Here is a 19,935-nt window from a genome sequence, read left to right as displayed (position 1 = left end):
TGTTTAGGAACTGGAGGCATGGTACAACAAAGCATGCTGATGTTCATTGCCTTTCTTCTGGTATGCTACTGCTCCTTGATAAAGCTGGCATGCATTAGAGATGGCTTGGCAGTGCAAGACAAAAATCCCAGTATGGGTGCCATAAGTAATCTTTCTTCCCAGATGATGAGAGTTTTACAGGAACTGCTCTAGTCTGGCCTGGCAGCACCAGAAATTATTAATAGTTTTCCCTGCCACTCGCTTTGGCTGCTGCTGTTCCTGCTTCAGCTGTAAGCCAGCGTCCAAGACAGACAGACGCTACAACAATGAGCTTGATATACAGCCGCAGATAAGTCAGGCAAAGAGTAATCCAGGAAGATGTTGGTTAAGAAATTCCTGTGCTGCTTGCACAGCCCCCTGGAGATGACAGAAGAGACATAACTGTGGCTCTTCCAGAATACGTGATTCAATTTCTTGTTATTTTGAGGAAGATGATGTGACTACCTTAAACATTCTGAGTGTGTGTAAAAGGGTATAAATAACAGCTCTCCAAGCTATTTTAAACCTTTTAAAAGTTGTGTTAATCACAAATAATTTCTGTGTGTCCCTCCCCACCCCCCCCAAAAAAAAAAAAAATCCTTCTGGTAGAGACAAGTCTGTTGCAAGTGCTTAAAAATAGATCCCTGAACTGAAATTTCCAAATGAACAGCTTTATTTTAAAATAAAACGTTCTAGTACATGTTTTTTCCTTTGATTAATTAGCCTCTGCTAACCTGCTTCTGCTGTAAGGCAGTGCATGGTATGGGAAGATGTTTCTTCCCATGCAGTGGGTGGTTCCAGGAGATGGAGCTGAAGAGCAGCAGGATGAGGGGAAAGACCTTGACTCATCTGCCTGCCCACCGATAGGAACTGTGGCTTGTGTGAGCCCCGAGGCTTTAGTTTAAAGGGTATTTATTCTTTGGGAGCTACTCGTGGACTCCTGCATCCTACGTTACTTTGTTGTTCACGGAACGACTGTTTGTGTGGCCTATGCTGAACTGCAGAGCCTAGGTGTTTTTAAAATAAAGGAGAAAAACAGTTCAGTTTACTACTCAGTCCCACAAGCATCTGTTTTGGGGACAGTACAAGGGCAGAAATAAGGAAGACCATCCAGAAAATACCTGATTGTTTTTCACCTAGGAACGTTTTCCTCCAGGTACATGATGCTCTCTTCAGCACTTTCTTTAGCCCTCCTGGGAAGAATAGTGGGATATAGGCTTACAGCATGTGGCCAAGGCTCCTTCAGCTGTCACTGCTGCGGAAGGAGACACTTGTGAATGTGAATCCCTGGATTCAAGCCTTGAGAAGCCCAAACAATCCAGGAGCAGCTGGGTCTTGCACCCTTGTGAGTTAACAGAAATCAAGGCTTTAGTCCATCACCAAGACCTGTTACTGTTATTTTCATTTTTTACTGTATCAAAACATTCAGATATCCAGCAGATACAGCAATGCCATGCTGGCATAGATAGGTAAGGAATATTTTTCTGAACAGAAGTGGAAACAGCTGCTCTGTAATGGCTCTGAGTTACCTTCAAACAAGAGCCAGAGAAAATGCAATGTGTCCCTTGCCTGTAAAGTCCCTCTGAGGCTTTAACTTTGTGCTCATCAAAAGGTTTTACTCTCCAAAAATTACTCCTCAGTTAAAAGAGGAAATATGCCCTTTGCTACCTTTGCCTAGAGCCCAATATCTTCCGACATTCCAGAGCAGCTGTGGCAATGCTCTGCTTAACGCAAAGAACATCTGGGCTGCCTGCAGTTCTGGGAGAGAAGTGTCAAAAGTGTCATAGACATCCTTGAGCAAAGAAGGATCTTCAGTTTTATTACACAGAAGTGTCAAAAACAGGATTACTGAACATCACATTGCAATTTGGCATGCAGAATATAAGTCTGAATACATGTGACAAAACCCTTCTAGGAAATTGCTACTTGACGTTATTTTTTCATAGTTTCAAATTAACATTTAAAAAGAACAAATGGGGAGCAGCTCGGTAACCCTGACAATGAAAGATCCTAGAGTGCTTTTTTTGGTGCGTACTTCACAACCTCATTGCTGTCCACTGAGTGACTGAGATTGATTAAATCTTGGTCATCATCGGTGAAATGCACTGCATTCATCCAGCCCCACTCACAAAGCTTGCCTGTGTGATGCGGCCTATCTGACATAATTGAAAGTTCCAGATCCAGAAGGTCACTGAGCTGGACGCAGGACACTAGTTATTGTTTTATCCTTGGAATAAAGGAATAAAGGAGAGTGAACTCTCCTGATCAAATACGATGGCTTTGTGTCACACTCTTGATTGCTTTTTCATGGTTTGTGTAGGGTAAACCTAGGCTTTCATATTTTGATTGAATTTTTATGGTGGACAGGAGATAATTATAATCTCTTTATGCTAATTTTTTTTAAACTCTGATTAGACCAAAACATGAAATTGAGCACTTGTTTCTTACTCAATTACAATTCTACTAAGAAAATGGTCAGATCAGGACAGCAAATGTCTTTAGATTATGGCAGTGTGATACACATCATGAAGTATTTAATTTACAAAGGAAATGGCACTAGTTAAGAGTTCTTTGGAACAGTGTTAATGGCAATGTTGTTCTCTTCTGTTACTGCATCTCTGTTTCCCACCTTCCCCTATTTGTCCATTTTCTGCTGTTCTCTCCTGGAGCTTGAGTGCTGCAGTCGAGATCTCAAGCTGAACCAAGTTTGAGATCATGGAGTTAAGTAAACTCACAAAAAACATGGAGACAGGCACCAAGAATGGATTGTCAGCTTCTTAGTAATGCCAAATGTTTCAGCTGAAACTCCTGTGAACAGGGTCCAATTTTTCTGATGAAAGGCTGTGCCTTCAGGAAAATGGCTATCAAACCATTTGCTTCATTCCTGAAGCTGGACACCAAAATCCCACACCGCTTTGGAGATGTGTGGTTTATGTAAGCAGCACAGTATGAATATGCATGTGTAAAAACTCTTTCTCGTAAAGAAAAACAGTTGAACACTGAAGTGTTTGGAAAAAACTGCCTCTACTTTACAGAATCCGGTGGGCAAAGCTAGGAATTTAGGTAGGTCTTACAAGCTGTGTAATTGCTTTGTTGCCTCTTTGCTCGGAGTAAAATTAGCAGCATATTTTTTATTTCTTTGCCAGTGTTCGCTGTTAAAAAGTCGGCATATCCCAATGACTCCCATTGCCTCTCATTCCAAGTGCAGGTCAAAATACCAGCTTTTGAACGGTGAATGTCACGTATAATTTATCATAGAAAAAAGTAGTTGACAAAATCTCTGCGATAGTTTCTTCTTCCTTGGTTATTCAGATAAGGAGGTTTTGTGTGTTTTGGGGATCTGTGGGTTACTTAGATTTGTTGTTGTTGTTGTTTTGGAAGCATGCCTTCTCTCAGCTATAAAGCAAGCAAAAAAGAAAAGGCATCAAAATTCTCACGTACTGGTAAATAAGGTAAAGGACAGCCGTTGGTACTCTTGTGGGATGCTGGCTCGACACAACCTTTTTGTAATGCATTAGTTTTCCTTAATTTCCGAGTGGTTCAAAAGTGATTTGTGGGGAAGGATTTTCACAAAGCAAGCAACATAGAATTGTTATGAGTTTGGTGACACAACATTTTATGGTGATGAACAAAACTGAGTTAGATAGTTGGCTTATTGAAAGAGTCTAAGACATATTAAAAGTTAATAAATATTTCTATAATAAAGTTTTTTTAAAATCTAGTGTTTGGGTATATGTATAGAAATAGGAGGTAGATCTACATTGGATACCTAACTCTTTTTTCAAAAACAAAAGTCTAATCTAGACCAAAGGGAAATGACAAGCTATAATGCAATAGTTCTGATTGGTTTATGTTTTGCAAGTCTTTCAAAAGTTTCATCCTAGCAGCTTTTAAAACAAAACTTGCAATCGACAAATCCCACTGGGCTCCTATTTATAGTATCCTAATTTTCAAAGAAAGTAAATCAGGGAACAGTTTTTAACATGAATAATATTCCTCCCAGTGTTCTGCCTGCAGCCCACACATTGTGGGTCTTGGCACGATCGTGGCAATTAAAAAAAATAAACAGCTCTTTTAATATTTTTTTTATACGTAACCTATTACAGCTAACGCTGACACAGCTGGCAAAGAAACTCAGTGAAAGGTAAACATTCTGCTCAGAATGTAACAGCATGTTGTTGTGTTAGGTTGTTAAAATATAATCTTCCTGAAAGAATATTTTTAAAGTAAGTTTATTTACAAAATTTCTAGTATATTGATATCTGATTTAAAAAATGAAAATCAAACTTTTAAAGAAATGGTGCTTATGATACTGGGTATTTCAGGCAACAGCTTACTGAATTTTTAAAAATATTCTTACTAAAAATCAGGAACAAAAATGAGGTATGATGTTTTATCCTTCAACAGAATGTAAGGCTGAGCTAGTAAAATCAATTTCTTTTAATAAAATTCTGTCAAAAGCAGGAAGTTCAATAATACGTCTTCAACTATTTAAAAGGAGGAAGACTTCTGACAGGATTAAGATTAGCTTATGACTTGCTTCAGCAACAATAAAAGATTGTCGAATTCCTTCACCTAATTACTATGAGCCTGTATGAAGAGATTATGAAACAGTATGTATTTCACTAGAGAAAACAGGTGTTTCTTTTAGGTAAGGGCCATAGGTAAATAATGATGTTGCATATGTCCAGAAGTCCTGAAGGCACTTTTATTTTTTAAAATCATGACTTTGTGTGACTGTTTATGATTAAGATGCCGAACTTCCAACATTTTATTTCCTGTTGGAGGCCAATGCAGAGGCAGCCAAGCAGAGCTGGGCTCATGAGCTGGGTGCATGCAGGATCCTGGTGCTCTTTGCAAGGCTCAGGAGGATCCTTAGCAGGAGCCGGCTGGTGCCCACGTGTTGCAAATCCTGCCTCTGCCTCCAAGTATGCTAATGTTCGTGGGACAGCGTTGTGGAAAGTGTGCATCAATAACCAAATGCAGAAAACACCTATTATAACCACTGCAGAAACTTACGGCGCTTTGTGCGCTCCGTGTTGTGTGACAGCTCAGCAGTTACTGAAAACTCTGGTTGATGTTTGCTGGCCTGACATGTAAGAATGAGCTGTGCTGCTTTGTGGTAGCTGGGCCATGGAACAGCGTTCTGTCCCCAGCCATCTGAGTGTCCACCATAAACAGTGTGCCGGTCAGCCTGCCTGTCACACTTCGGTTACATTTGAAAGGAAGTTTTTAAAAAGTCAGATTTTTCCTTTTACTGATTACCAGTAGTACATCCTTGGTATTGGAGTCTTCTAACTCCCAGTTGTTTTTTCTTTCTCTCAGACTGAATAATAAAAAGGGCAGATGTGCTGCAAAATAGATATCTGCCCTTTTATAATCTAGTAAATAGCCCTCTGGGTACAGAGTTGGAGTATATGGATTTGAGTTTATAAAAGCAACTGAATAGTCATTTTTAATGTGTGTAACATGAGGTGAAGAGAAGCATTTAAAGTTTAGAGCAACCTTCAGTAGAGAGGAAAATTATCTGGTGAATCCTATCGTTGATCTTGGGATGTGTCTTGGATGTTAGGTGTGGACTTCAGATTACCTTCAGGGCAGTTAGTAACAGCTAAACAAGCATTAACTCTGTGAAGTCAGTGGAGTTCTACCAGTGTGAATCCAGGAGAATTGTTGCCTGTATCTCTCGTTGCAAAATAAGTTTAAAATAATCATGCAGCAAAAGCAGTGTAACAGAAACTTTCTGAGGCCTCATTCTTCAGTCATTCTGATCTATTACATGAGCACAAGTGCAAACCAGGACAGCTGTGAATTAAATTTGTCCACTCTGACTAGGACAAACATAATGCAAAAGCTTGTGATTACATAGAGATTTTTTTTTTCCAGTGGAAATACCACAATTAAAAGAGGAAGAGAACTTTTAGATGGCAGAAGCTAATCCTGGAATTTCTGTTTAACTAGGCTTTTGCAACCTGTGCTCTCTCTGTTCGTGGAGATGATCATACCTGGCATAATATCATGAAAATAACAAAAAACTTGGAGCATGCAGTATTTTGTGTGAAAACTCAGTCGCCCTGATCCAATCCTCATAAAAGAAAAGAGGGGAAGCTTTTCCAGATTTGTTAGCTTTCAGTAGAGCCTAAACTGTTAGCATATGAGCATTTGGGGGCATCCCACGTCAAGTTTGTTATTGGTTCCTTTATCTCAATAGATACACCCCACAGACCTGTCCCAGTGTGCATGTTGGTGGATTTGAGAAGGGTCATACTCCTGACTGGGGCCAGTCTTGCTGTTCTTGCTGAGTTTCAGAGCAAGCTCCTTGCCAAATGCAAAATCCAAACATAATGATTAAGTGAACGATGTTGCATCAATCAATGACACTACAGACCCTCCAGGATCAGAACAAATGAAAGTTTCATGTGCCTCTGTCTACTCCTGGCAGTACATTGGTTTAGGCTTTTGAGCCACTGATAAATGTTTGTCCGTGCTCTGCCAGTGTTCTTAGCAGCCCACATAGGCCTGTACACAGCGAAAGGTCATCTCTAGTTGGTGTAGTCCTGATGAGCAGATCATCACCTGTGCCTCTTCCCTGAGACTTCCAGCTAAGCAAGTTGCAGCTCCCTGTGGGGCTGTTGGTGTGCACATGCCCGTGACGGGCAGTAGGCTCTGCATTTCTAGTCTAGCCCAAAGTCAATAGGAAAGGAAGTACTGTGCCAGGAAAGAATTTGAATCTGTTGTGGCGTACAGAACTGTGATTGTTATTATGGACCCTGTATTAGACCCATGTAAAATGAAGTTGTTGATGTTAAACACAAAAATATCTGAGATAATTTTATGTCCATTGGAAACAAAAGTGGTGGAGGGGGAAGAAAAGGGGGAAATGCAAGGGATCAATGTTTGCTTAATAGAAAAAGAGAACGTCTGTAGGGAGAAAATTATCATTCCAAGTTTTTTAAGACTATTACAGAGAATACAGAATAAAAATAGAGAGGTGGAAAAAGCAATAAAATCTATAAACATTAATTCATAGCATACTTTTTTTGAAGTATATGACATTTTTTGCCACAAACCCACTAATAGGGTTCTAAATATGACGAAAAATAGCAAATTGCTTTTTCCATTTCTGGGATCTATAGCTTCACCTTTACTCTTGAATAAAAACATTAACCAAGAGACGATACTTACTTCTTTTATTTACGTTCAGCCTCAGGAATTTTTCAGCTGAAATCAATAATTAAAACGCTTATTAGCCATTGTGTTACAAATGCAACTTCGTTAAATACAGGTGTTATATATATATATCTCAGATAACTGAGATATTTTATGTCCAGATTTTTTTTTAGCCAAGTAACAGAATTTGGGAGGAGAGACAATGTATAACTTCATATTTACTCTGCAGATACTTTATTCACTAAGGAGAGTCAGACAATTTTGTATCTCTTCGTTTCCTTTGCATAATAGAAAACAGTAGTTGGTTCTTAAGAAGAAACAGATTTATACAGGGTCTATTTCAAGTGTTATGGCAAGCATGAAGTTTAACATAAAGGTTTCTAAAAGATCACAGAAGAAATGTACTAAATGATTGCAGGAAGTAGAACTCCTGGTGCAACCAGAACTTCAAACATTCTTCTGAATGAATATGTCTCTGATTAATCAAAAAAACTTATAGTACCTACCTGAGGTTATAGATTAATTTTATATAGACAATTTGGGTGTATATTTGAAAAGAGAAAATGAGAGCTTAGTATTAAAATGTGTCTTGACTTGTAATATCTCTACTATTGTCTATCTATTTCTTTACTGTTGTCTGCTGTCTCTACTGTTGTCACTGGTGCTTTGGAAAGAGAAGTGTTGCTTTAGAAATGTCACAATGAATTAGCTGCACAGCATCTCTGTGTTAGATGTACAAGGTATCAGCAGGTGAACTGATATTCAAACTGAGTATTTGAGTGCGTGTTGGGGATAGAATAGAGATCATGTGCCCGTGCACAGGTCTCTGTTATGGAGGGGCAAAGGTTAAATGCAGCCAGACTTCTCTTCCTGTGGCACTCTGGCCAGGAATGGTTTTACTGCTAAGGAATGAAGACATGGTTCTTGCTTGTTAGCCTCTTGGGAATGTAACACTGAATGTAATTAAATACGCCTAAAGCTTTTGAAAGCTGGGAAGCTTCTCTTCAGATATCCACAGGAATAGAAATGTTTTTTACTTTTTTCTAATTTCCCTTAACAATTCCACAAAATCAGTTACTTTACCCTGATGAAACAAAATGCAGTTTCCTCTTTTTGCTCCCTCTGAGAGTCACTAGCTCTGAAGAGGAGCTGCACATCCAGCTGGCAGGTTGTTGCTGTCCTTTGCATTCAGCAGCAGTCCCTTAGTGAGAGTCAGTCAAGCTCTGCTGGATTCTTCCTCCCAGCCCGAGATCTAAATCCACGAAGCAAAATAGTTCAAAATACTATGTTGCCCCCTTGCTCTTCTCCTTCCGCCAGCGGTGCTAGCTTGCGGTACTTCATTCTCACACGCGTCTCTATTTTTGACTCCATAGCTTTTCTAATAAAATGCCTTAGTTTAGTGAACACGTGAAACGCTCTTCTCTGAATCTCTCCTCAAAGCAATGTCTGCTGCAATACCACAAGAAGTCACTTACACCCTGTGACTTACATTCTGTGATAGGCAGAATGAAAGGTGGAGATTTTGTTAAAAACTTTCAGATGATTTTGGAATCATTAAACTGTGAAATAGCTATTTCGTTAGCTTACAATTTTTTCTACACATAACATTTATTCCTCTTCATCATTCCCTGTTTTTGCTTCTCATAGCTATTTGTTGCATCTTGCTTCAGATGAAAGTGTAAACTCTGAATAAGCCTCACATCTTCTTGCTCACTGACCCAGCACAGTGAAGCCGATGGCAACATCCACGTCGCTCCAAATAATAGTCAGCCCCCTCAAAGAAGGCATAGGTAAGCACTATCCTTCTATGCTGAACAGTCAGCAGGCATAGATGTGGTTCATACTGTAGTCCAGTATATTTCTTAGGAATTATATTCCGTGGACCGTGCTTTAATATGCATTTCTTAGGATAAAGCTATTATCCTGTAGGCCAGATTAATACGTCCACGTTTTAAAAGAAACTAATCATCTGGTTTTAAACACTCCATCTCGTGTTTGCAAGAGTGGAGAAAATTGAGTCTAATAGGAAACCCGTTATTACATATCTGGTGTACTAAACACTAACAACAAATTTCTAAGGTCTATCTAGAACTTGCAGTAACGTGCCCTCTATTTCGTTCTCATTTATGGTGGTGATAATACAAACAAAATCCTTACAACTCAGTGAGTAGGCTTCCTCTGAGTTGTGGTCAGAACTAGACCTTTTGTTTGTATTGATACTAACCTGCCGAAGGTTCTGACTGACAAGGAGCTCCTTTGAGTTTTGTGAAGGACTGGAGGATTGAATGTCCACTACACTTCTGCAGTCAGAGGCATGTTGTAGACAAAATGGCTCCTTGTAGCAGGCAGTGATGGGTTGAATTTTGTATCACTCAATTAGCTTCTGGTTAGATTTCTGTAAGCTTCTGAAAGGATAAATTTTAAATTACCTGTATTTTGTTAGAAGCTGAGCAGGCCAAAATATGCCCTTCTCTTTGCTTTATTCACTGTTGCAATTTGGAAATAAGTAGCACAGCTGAAAACGTTGGCTATTTTTAGACTGATAAAGGGTAAGTATTATGGAAGAACGAGATTATTATTTCTGTGTGTTTTTTCATTTAATTGCCAAAAATTTTAGCCAGAAAGAAAAAAAAATATTCATACCATGTGGAAGCTGAGAGATGAGCGACATTTTAAATACTCTTTCCCTCTTTTTCATCTCAGCCTTAAAGAACAGACTTGGTGTAGTGAAGGAAAGTTCAAGACTGGTAGACTCAGCTCTACCTTCAGAGTACTGGATACATTGTATGCACCCTGATATACAAGCAAAAATGGCCAAATAAAAAAATTATACAGACACTCTAACAATAATTAATAATTCTCAGCTAAAGGAAGAAAACATATCTGGTGAAACTACAAGGTAGGAAGGATTCTGAGCTCCTGCTCTGCCAGATGGAAAGAAGATGAGTTTTGGATCTACCGCGGCGTTCCGCGCTTGGCCTGGAAAGTGCAATGCTGTGTGTGAAACAGCCATATTGCTGGTGCATTCCCATGCCAGAGTCTCCTGACATTGCTCAAAAAGGAACATGTTTATTTAAGTAAGAAGACATGACCCCAAAAATACGGTCATAATCCTCCTATATGTTAGTCTAAGTATATCATAAATATCATATCACAGGAAGTCTTTAGGACAAGAAAGATCTCTTGTTTTTCGTTTTTCTTTTTTTTTTTCTTTTTTTTTTTTTTTTTTTCTGCCTCAGTACAAGCCGCAGGTGAGGGACGGTCAATCCTCAACATTGATGCCCAGTTTTGAGATACCATGGTAGGGAGTAGCTCCTTCCAGCCTAATGTTGTCTAGATTAGCCCACAGGGACCTCTGTGCCCATACAGCTGGGCTGCTTCTCATCTGGCAAGATTCAGTGAAGTTTGCAAATTCTATGGGGGAGGTAGTCCTCATAGGGAACTGGTCAGGACTGGGACTCTTCAGTATTACAGTAATACAAATAATACATTATGTTAGGAGGCTTTGAAAGAGAAATGTTGGACTGTATTGAGCAAGTAATAGTGTTTGATGTACCTCCAAGGTGGCAGTCAGTGGGTGAGCCTTGCAAAACTCAGCTGCTTCTCTCTCAGTAAGCTTCTGCCTTGTAAACAGTGTTTTTGTTTTCTGTCTATGTGGGCTCTGACGCCTTCGATTTCCCTTTGATGTATGAATGAATCCAGGGCTTCAAAACAAAATTCAAGCTAGAGCTGGAAAAGCATTGAGGGAGAGAAGAAAGAAGGGAAAAGGACAATGTAGTTTTGAATATGCACATTAATAAAGCTGGTGAAATGATCTGTGTGTGTACAGACAGGATGATTGTGTACTTGCTGTTTGGGGCAGTTGAGGCTTGTGGATATACTCAAGGCTGCATGAGATTTTTCCTGTTCACTAGCACACACGTGTCTGCGAGCAGTGGCAACATAAACCAGTAAAAATTATGACCAGACTCACTGACCAGAAACAGTCTGATTTGCATTGACTATTTGAAGCGTGCAGTTGTACAGATTGTGCATGAGTGGCAACAGCGAGCTGTCTGCAAGCAGCTGAGAGGCAGAACTTTTTACGCCAAGTGTCTATCAAATGACTCAATGCAGCAACTAATTCAGGTGAAAACGGTAATCTGGCCCTGGACACACTACAGACAGACAAACGGGCCAAAGACTAGGCTGCTGCAGCCTTGGGGGGGAGCAACCTGGCCTCTCCTGGGGGCAGGGAGAAAGCTTCTTTCTTTGCACCTGTCCATCCCATGGCTCTTGGTGTATAAGGTCCTTTAACTGATCAGTTATCCCATATGGAAATGGGAAAGAGGAGATATGCCCTCTCTTGTTATTGCACGTCTGCCTGTGTAAGAGAGCGCGATGAGGCTGTTTCCTGGGTTCAGGGTCTGCTGAGGCCACACAGGGCAGCGTGCAGGACAGGCTGCCCTTCTCCTTTATGTCTCAGAGTTGTGAAATAGAGGCCAGCTGTACTGGCCCTCAGTTTGTCTAATAAAGTTGCGTACTATAAATGGATCAGCCAGTTGGGACTGGAACTGCAATCCTCAGGGAACCTTTCAACAAATCTGGTTTGAGTTTCAAGTTGCAGTGAAATACGAAACAAGATGGGTTTCATGCAGTTTCAGGTTTTGTTGAAAACCTTTCAACCAGCTCTGGTCAGTAGCTGTTGCTTTTTCAGTTTCCTCCCTCTAATGTGTCTCTGGTATTTCTAGTTGAATATGCCTTGAATTAAGGGCAGTTAGGAGGAGGAGTGGAAATAAAAGCCCCTAAATGTGACTCAGCGCAATGGGAATTGAGAAAGAGTGCAGGGAATGCCCTTCCCTTGTTAAATTCCTCTTTTGGTCCCCCTTCTTGTGGAATTTTACCGAAACTTCATTTTTGTATGGAGATTTTTGTACTGCTTAGCTAACTGTTATAATAGCACTACAGATCACCTCCTAGCTGGCTGGGGTGAGTGGAAAAGGAGCCCTGCAGACTCTGTTTGGCAAGTGGACAGGAGACCTGGAGAAGCAGTCAGATTCCCAGCTGGCCCATGGCGCTTGCAGCCGGGAAAGCAGTCTGCACGCTGCCTGCTGTGGAGCTGGGAGGTGAGGAGGTGCTCGACTTCCCAGCTGGCAAGGGAAGTGCAAGGCCTGGAGAAGTGGACTGCTTTCCGTTTGGCTTCACAGGTTGAGTGAGAGGCCAAGAAATGAGGTTCAGTTCCCATTAGCCTGTCTGGTTCTTGATTTGCTTCCTTTAGTTAAAAGAGGCAGAGAATACTGATGTTGTTTTGCCAGGCACAGGATTGAAGCTGAGTGGCATGGAAGAATAGAGACTTAAATAAGCACAGCTCGCTGTCTCCACTTGCTTTTGTCAGTTTGTGTAAAAACCTTGCTGCCAGCAACCTTCCTTACTAAATGGAGGAAAAACAGGGGTCACTGGGAGGTGATTGTGCAGTTCTACGTTTGGTACTTAGGGTTGTTTTAAATTATTACAGAACCCTTTATATCAGCAGAAAACTAGTTTTAGCCTAGGCAGTGTTACTGACGGTTTGAATATTTAGGAAGAGATCAGTATTTAGTGATTCTTTCCCAGGTATATTGGAAAACATACTTAATAGTTTGCCTGTTAGAAGGTTATGTAAATATGTCACAGGTATTTTACGTGCAGACAATTCTAGCTTCATCTCCCTTGAAAACATATTTGTAGTATTTTTTTTTTTTTAATACACAGTAGTTATGAGAAGGGCAACAGTAGATCTTCTGTTAATATGTGGCCAGCTCCATTGTAAGACCTGATTGTTTGGGGTTTTGGGCTTTTTTTACCCTCATTGTTTGTAGTAATTCCTTTGGAATTTGTGTCTCTTGAAAAATCATTCGTGATTTCTGTGCTGGTCTTCAATGGAGTTTTTAATAACACACCGTAATTTAGGCAGCTCTCTGAAGTCCAATGTGTAAAGTTATCTGTGTAGCATTTGCATGATCAGAAACCAAGACAGCCCCATTTTCACTGAGTGCAAGATATTAACATTTTAAATCTACTTCAGACCCATGATTTAGTAAAAGCCCGTGGAACCTGAACTTCAGGATTGTCTGCACTGCAGGCAGTAGCACATCTGTTACCTCACTTGTAACACAGTGCTAATAGCCAAGACCGTGGCAGCACATACTTCAGCTGGGAGGCACCCAAAGCCTTTGGAAGGCCTGAGCAGCCTGGGCTGAAGTTTGTGCTGATGCAGCTTCCCTCTCCGTTTCTGAGTCAGCCAGTGAGCCTCATCCCGTGCATTCCCAGGTGCAGCATTCAGTACACATCTGGTCGCATTGTAGAGACAACATTGAATTGCTTTTGAGTTTTTCTGTAGATTTTTAGCAGATACATCCCTACATGTACATAGCCAGGACTCTTTGAAACCACTCTCCCAGTCTGATCACACCACAGCCAAATCCAGGGCTGCGGATGAACTCACAAATGCAGTGAATTAGTGGGGCTCTCTTAATCCATCAGCACATCTTGGGAACCGTGCGTATCTAAGGACATGTCTCGAGGGCACAACACAGGGTTGCGTGAAGGTAATCCAAGCGAATTCGGGTACTGCAAGCCGTACGACCAGCTTTCTCTGGCAGTTCCCCTGGACTCATTAATTGCACTGTATCATGTTGTCACAGGTCTGTGGGTCCCGAGTGGGCTACTGGGCCCTCATGTTGAGGGATGAGTCACTGGTGAGGAGCTGTATGTTTATTCATCAAACCCCAGTGTCTTGGAGCAGTTCATCAAGGAAAGCTGCTCGACCAGCTAGTGTCTTCTGAGCTATGGAGAGGTATTGCAGAGTGCCTCAAAATATAGCACTGTATGTGACTAAGAAGAAACAAAAGAAAGGTTATATGCTCATGACTGAGTTATGGATAGAAGGCCCAGTAATGAGGATAAACCACAGTCCAAAACAGGCACTCTTGAGCCTTCACTATTAGTATATGGATATATACACACACTTATCAGTATGTTTTTACTGAAACACACAACATCCATGAGGTGCGTGAGCAATGTGCACTTTGAAAGGACTCGTGATCACCTTTTTCAGGAAGCCAGCTCCAGTGGCACTTGAGGAAAGAAGAATGCATTACCCTGTATTCACTCCACTGGGGAACCAGGGTCCTTGCATCGCAAAACATAGTGCAAGAGATTCCAGAGGAATGTATTCATTGGCTTCCCACTTTGCACCCTGGGCTGAGCTCCTCCCTCCACTTGGGGAAAATAAGTTTGTATGTTCTCAGTGCACAGCTCACCCACATAAGGAAACCTGTATTGGCCTGCATTTACTGTCACAAAATGCCACTTTTTCCATAATGAGTTTAAATCAAGCACAAATACAGCCTGGGTGGAGAATGGATTGAGAGCAGCCCTGAGGAGAAGACCTTGAGCTTTTCATCAACCATAACCCCAACATGAGCCGGCAATGTGTACTTGCAGCCCAGAAAGCCAACCATATCCTGGGCTGCATCACAAGAAGCGTGGCCAGCGGGTCAAGGGAGGTGATTCTGCCCCTCTACTCTGCTCTCGTGAGACCTCACCTGGAGCGCTGGGGCCCCCAACATAAGAAGGACATGGACCTGTTCAAATGAGTCCAGAGGAGAACCATGAAGATGATCTGAGGGCTGGAGCACCTCTCCTGTGGAGACAGGCTGAGAGAGTTGGGGTGGTTCTCTGGGGAGACCTTCTAGCACCCTTCCAGTACCTAAAGGATCCCTACAAGAAAGCTGGAGAGGGACTTTTTACAAGGGCAAGTAGTGATAGTACAAGTAGTGGCTTTAATCTGAAAGAGAGTAGGTTTAGATTAGATGGAAGAAATTCTTCACTATCAGAGTGATGAGACACTGGAACAGGTTGCCCAGAGAAGTTGTGGATGCCCCATCCCTCAAAGTGTTCAAGGCCAGGTTGGATGAGGCTTTGAGCATCCTGATCTAGTGGAAGGTGTCTCTGCCCATGGCAGGGTTGTTGGAACTAGGTGATCTTTGAGGTCCCTTCCAACCCAAACCATTCTATGATTCTATTTATAAGTTGGTTTGTTTTACTTCTTTCTTAATATCAGTTGATTGCAACGTTATGTAGGCAATAACCTATAAACTGGAATTGTTTTACACTCATAAAGGCTTAAAATAGCAAGTCTAATTTGTTTATTAAAAAGTGATAAAAAAAAGACAATGCCCCATGCTGAGACTTTGTACACCACCTTTCGTTCTGGAGTATATCTTTATAGCTGTGTGTGTTATAAACCCCTCATAAATGGGTTTTGTACTAAAAGTTCTGACGCAACATTAACTATAGAATCTTGAACAGCAGCAATGCAATAAGAGATTAAACTGTAATGCTAGAATGTAAAGAAAGAGTCATGACATGCAAAAAAAGAGCAAAAGGTTTTTGGAAGTCATGGATCCTAATATGGACAAAAGAAATAGTCCAACAAAGTCTTAAACCAGCCCTTGAAACATTTATCTTTTGACTTTTAGACTGCCTGCCCGGGAGGCACTGAGCTGTTGGAGGACATTGATCAGGTCCAGAGAACTGCAGAAGCTCAGCTCACTCTAGTGGATTTCTGTTGTCCACTTCTGGTATGAGAAGCTGACTGTTCGTGAGCACTAGTCAGTTTGCACTGGACTAAGCAATCAGTAATGAGAGAAACGCACTTCTGTAAGGGATCTTTAGTGAGACAAATCCAGTGAAAGATATTCCTGCAGCAATGCAAGCCAGTTGCTGTCCATCCATGTTCTTGACAGCAGTTAAAACAGCATCCAAGTCAATAGCAGCTGTCTATGAAGAGAATGCTTCTGGGGTACCATACGCCAAACCAATTTTTACTACTGCTTCGCATTTTTCAGATTAAAGGTCTGTTTGAATTAAGAGAGATGACGAGGGAAATTATGAGTTTAGCCAAAGAAAGATATATAGCAATTGCGTATTGTAATTGAAATGGCTGGGGGGCCCTTTTGGAAGCAGTTGGACTATGTCAAGTCACTTTGTTGTTGTTCAGCTTGGATGTACCTGTAATGCAGTGTACCTCATGCAACTGAAAATCAATTTGTTCTCTCTCAATTCTAAGCTACCTCTCAAATTAAGCCCTATAAAACATTTCAAATAGAACAAAGAAAGCTGGCTGAAATAATATTTCATCTTCTGAAATAAGGATTTGTCAAAGCCAGTCACATTACACGTGGTCAAGGAGCACACTGCTCATTTGAAAGGCTATTGAGAATCTGAGAGCTCATAAGTTCAAGTCCATCTGCTGCAGACTTCATGCACTACTAGCTATTGCAGTAGCTTGACAATAATCTCAGCGTCATCTTTTATTCCAGTCACAAAGGGCTGTCAAAAACCAAATAGTAAGAATTACTATAAACAGCAATGATTCAGTCTCAATGGCAATGGCTCTATATTCCAGCAACGTAATCTACTGCTCTGCCCTTAAATTGGATATAGCATATGAAGTCCGTCAGCCATGCAGAAAGCGAAAATGTATATTGTCAAGGCTTTTGCTGTCTGCGAAACTGCTGATGAAGAGTCACAAAAGGAGTTTTAAATGCCCTAGAAGAAATTCCAAGTAACATTAAAGTCACAAATAGCAAATTTGACAACTCCCTCTGGACTAAGAAACTGCCTTCAAAAGTTTTATATTGGCTTCATGCATCATTGTTATAATTTATTAATGTACGATTTTCAGTTTTTTCAGACTGCATGGCTAGGGAATGGTAACTGTAACTTCTTTTTCATGATAAACAGCTGTTGAAAGATTTGCCAATATTCCCTCTTATAATTCAGAAATGCATGCGTTGCTTTTCATATTTCTGTTTTCCCCAAAAGCATAATAAGATACTATATTTATGATTTAATCGATGAAACTTGCTCTCTGGATATTACTACATTGTTTGGTTTGCTAATGTGCATTTGTACCTAATCTATTAAAAATCAGATATTAGGGCTGCATTACAGCATATACTGGGTGAAAGCTGTCTTTAACGGTTTTGGCTTTTCAGCGTTCAGTAATTCTTTGGCTATTGCTATTCATCTTTGATTACAATCTCAGGAGCTTGGAAGAAAGAGACAAAATTGATAGGCAGTAAAAATACAGAATTTTGAAAAGGTCACCTGCTAGCAGGATTAAAACTTTGATTCCACCTGCTCATTATAAAGAATGTACCAAACACGAAATGGCATCACTTGAACCTGTTCCTTCTGGCAGCAGTTGGTTTGTATGACTAGCAAACGCCTCATGCCATGCTTGCAGCAGTCCGTGTGCAGGAATACTTTTGCCCTGGCTGGGTGTTGAGTACGCCAACAGCTGGTGCATGTGCTGTTCTAAGGAAGGACGGTTTAGATTGTCCAGCCCCTGTAGCTGCTGAAATTTGCAATGCAGGTCTGTTCCTACCCCCTACAAGTACAGTGTCTGTCTCACTGTTTTGCTTCCGAGTTTCTCCATGACCCGTAAGATGTCGTTCGCAGTGCCCATAGGTGTGTAGCATGTGCTGGATCCTTTGTTCATCTCTCTGGCACAACAACCGAAAGACTGTGGCATTGTTTCTATGGAATATGTTTGACTTATAGGATCCTTAATTTAACCATACAGTAAAACTCAGCACCGGAGATATTTGCCACATTCCTTCAAAAAGAAAGCATTGTTCAGTTAGAGGCTTGGCTAAAATATTTTAAAAGTGAATTAAGTGTGATGTTTTTCTTAATATTTATTGTAGGCAAATTCTTCGTTTGATCTTAAGCAACTCTTAGGGTAGATTCAGATAAGTGGAAAGAGAGAAATCTTTAAGGAAAAATGTAAAATTTTCTATTAAATTCCACCCAAAGTATTGTAAAGGCTACATAACGTGTGTCAGATTATTCCCACTAAATTCAATGGCAAAATTTTTGATTTTATTTCATCTTTTGTGTACCAGTTATTATGAACAATCCTCTTTTTGGTAATAGCGATTTGAAATCCTTATCTCTGTTCCTGAAATAGAGTGCTGTAACCAGTAATAGTTGATCCATGGTATAGTGTGATTTAGCTACTGATACAAAAATGTAACAGTTTTCTGCTTCCCTGCATCACTGCACATAACACTTCCTGCTGCTTCTTGTGCCTCCCTCAAGGATGGATTCTTGTTGTGTTCTTGCAACCCCTTACCAGTGTAAGGGAGTTCAGGAGATAGCCCTGAGGATTCTGCATTACAAACCCTGGTGTTTGTGTACAAGCTCACATTGCCCTTAAATATGGAGTGAAATTCATCTGTATCAGAGAAGCACTAGAGAAGGTGGCTTCAAAAGATAATTGAAGGGGAATGGAGTCACTGCATAAGGAAGTATGCAGTGGGAATTTGTGTGAAATATGAAGAGGGTGGCAAGTATTTTTCATTATTTGTCTTTGTTTTTAAATAGCTTTCATTTCATTATATCATTACAAAAAATGAAAGTTGGAACAACCCACGCTTTGGGGTTTGACACCAAGCCATTGTTCTATAAAAGCAGTTTAATATTCCCATCCCCACACTGTTCCGTACATATCATTACAACGATACTGGAGGACAAAGACAGAAGTCATTTTGGCTTCTGTTCTGCCATAAATGAAACAGTTCAAAATGTTTGCCCAGTACCTTAGATCCGCACAGTAACAGTAACTATCTTAATAATTACCTAGGGACAGATAAACTAATGGCACAGCAAATTCTTCCTGCATAGGCATTTAGGCAATGGTACTAGTAGGTTTACAACAAATAAAGTAATATTATATTTGTTTTCATGGCACTGGCCTCAAGAATTGCTGTGTACTCTACAACTCTATCCTCTACCTGCTCATCCATCCTAGCACATCAGGACTACTCGTTTGGCATTTACAGCCAAGACATGCTGTCCTTTCTGGACAGAGTTTGTATTCTATTTATACTGACCAAAATTTCAGGTAATTCCATGGATTTCACTGGCCCAACAGTGATTTAAACTGAATGAATCTTCCAGAGTTTATCTTCAGATCAGGGACTTGACAATGTTGTAAAAAATCTTTAAGATTTATATGGATGTTGCATCCATTAACACTGTGTCTGGGACCTGGCAACTTTTGGTTTTATTGAGAGATTAAATTTTATTGTGACTTCTTAGAGACTGTGTCTTGGGTGGGGACTACTCAAATCTGAACACAGCATGCAGGTCATAAAGGGCTTTAATCATGTCACTGTAAAGCATCCTAGTCAGAAATTATGTAAAAAATCAGAAATTATGTGATGCTCTAGCTATGTAAAAAATTAGGTGTTTCTTTTTTCTTGAGGATATGGGTAAATCACAGAGAAGCCAGTAGAGATGCACAACTGAATTAGGACAGTTTGGCATTTTGTTTTCCACATGTTCTGGCTGTTTATTGTCCTGGACCTCATAACTTCCTTTCTTTCTAGCATGTGTTACTACTTTAGAGGGGAAGGAAGCACAGTCTGCTTTGATATGAGCTTCATTCTGTTTTTATTTTAGAAATTGTAACATCACTAGTGGATACAAAAGAAATGAAGGCCATAATCTGTTCACAATTGCAAGCTAGGTAAAATGGCTGAAATTATTAATATAAAACAAAGTGGTTTTGGCCCTGTAATTAAGTAGTAAAAAAATTAAAGGAAGTGATAGGGAGGTTCAGATATTTAGATGGCTGTCTAGAATTTTTATCAGCAGGAGTGAAAAAAAAGTCTTATCAAATCTATTTTAGTGAAAATAGGATGAGAAACTGAG

Source organism: Tauraco erythrolophus, chromosome 14 (assembly GCF_009769465.1).
Source record: "Tauraco erythrolophus isolate bTauEry1 chromosome 14, bTauEry1.pri, whole genome shotgun sequence".
NCBI classification, from domain to species: Eukaryota; Metazoa; Chordata; class Aves; order Musophagiformes; family Musophagidae; genus Tauraco; species Tauraco erythrolophus.
Note: the sequence above shows the minus strand (reverse complement) of the source record.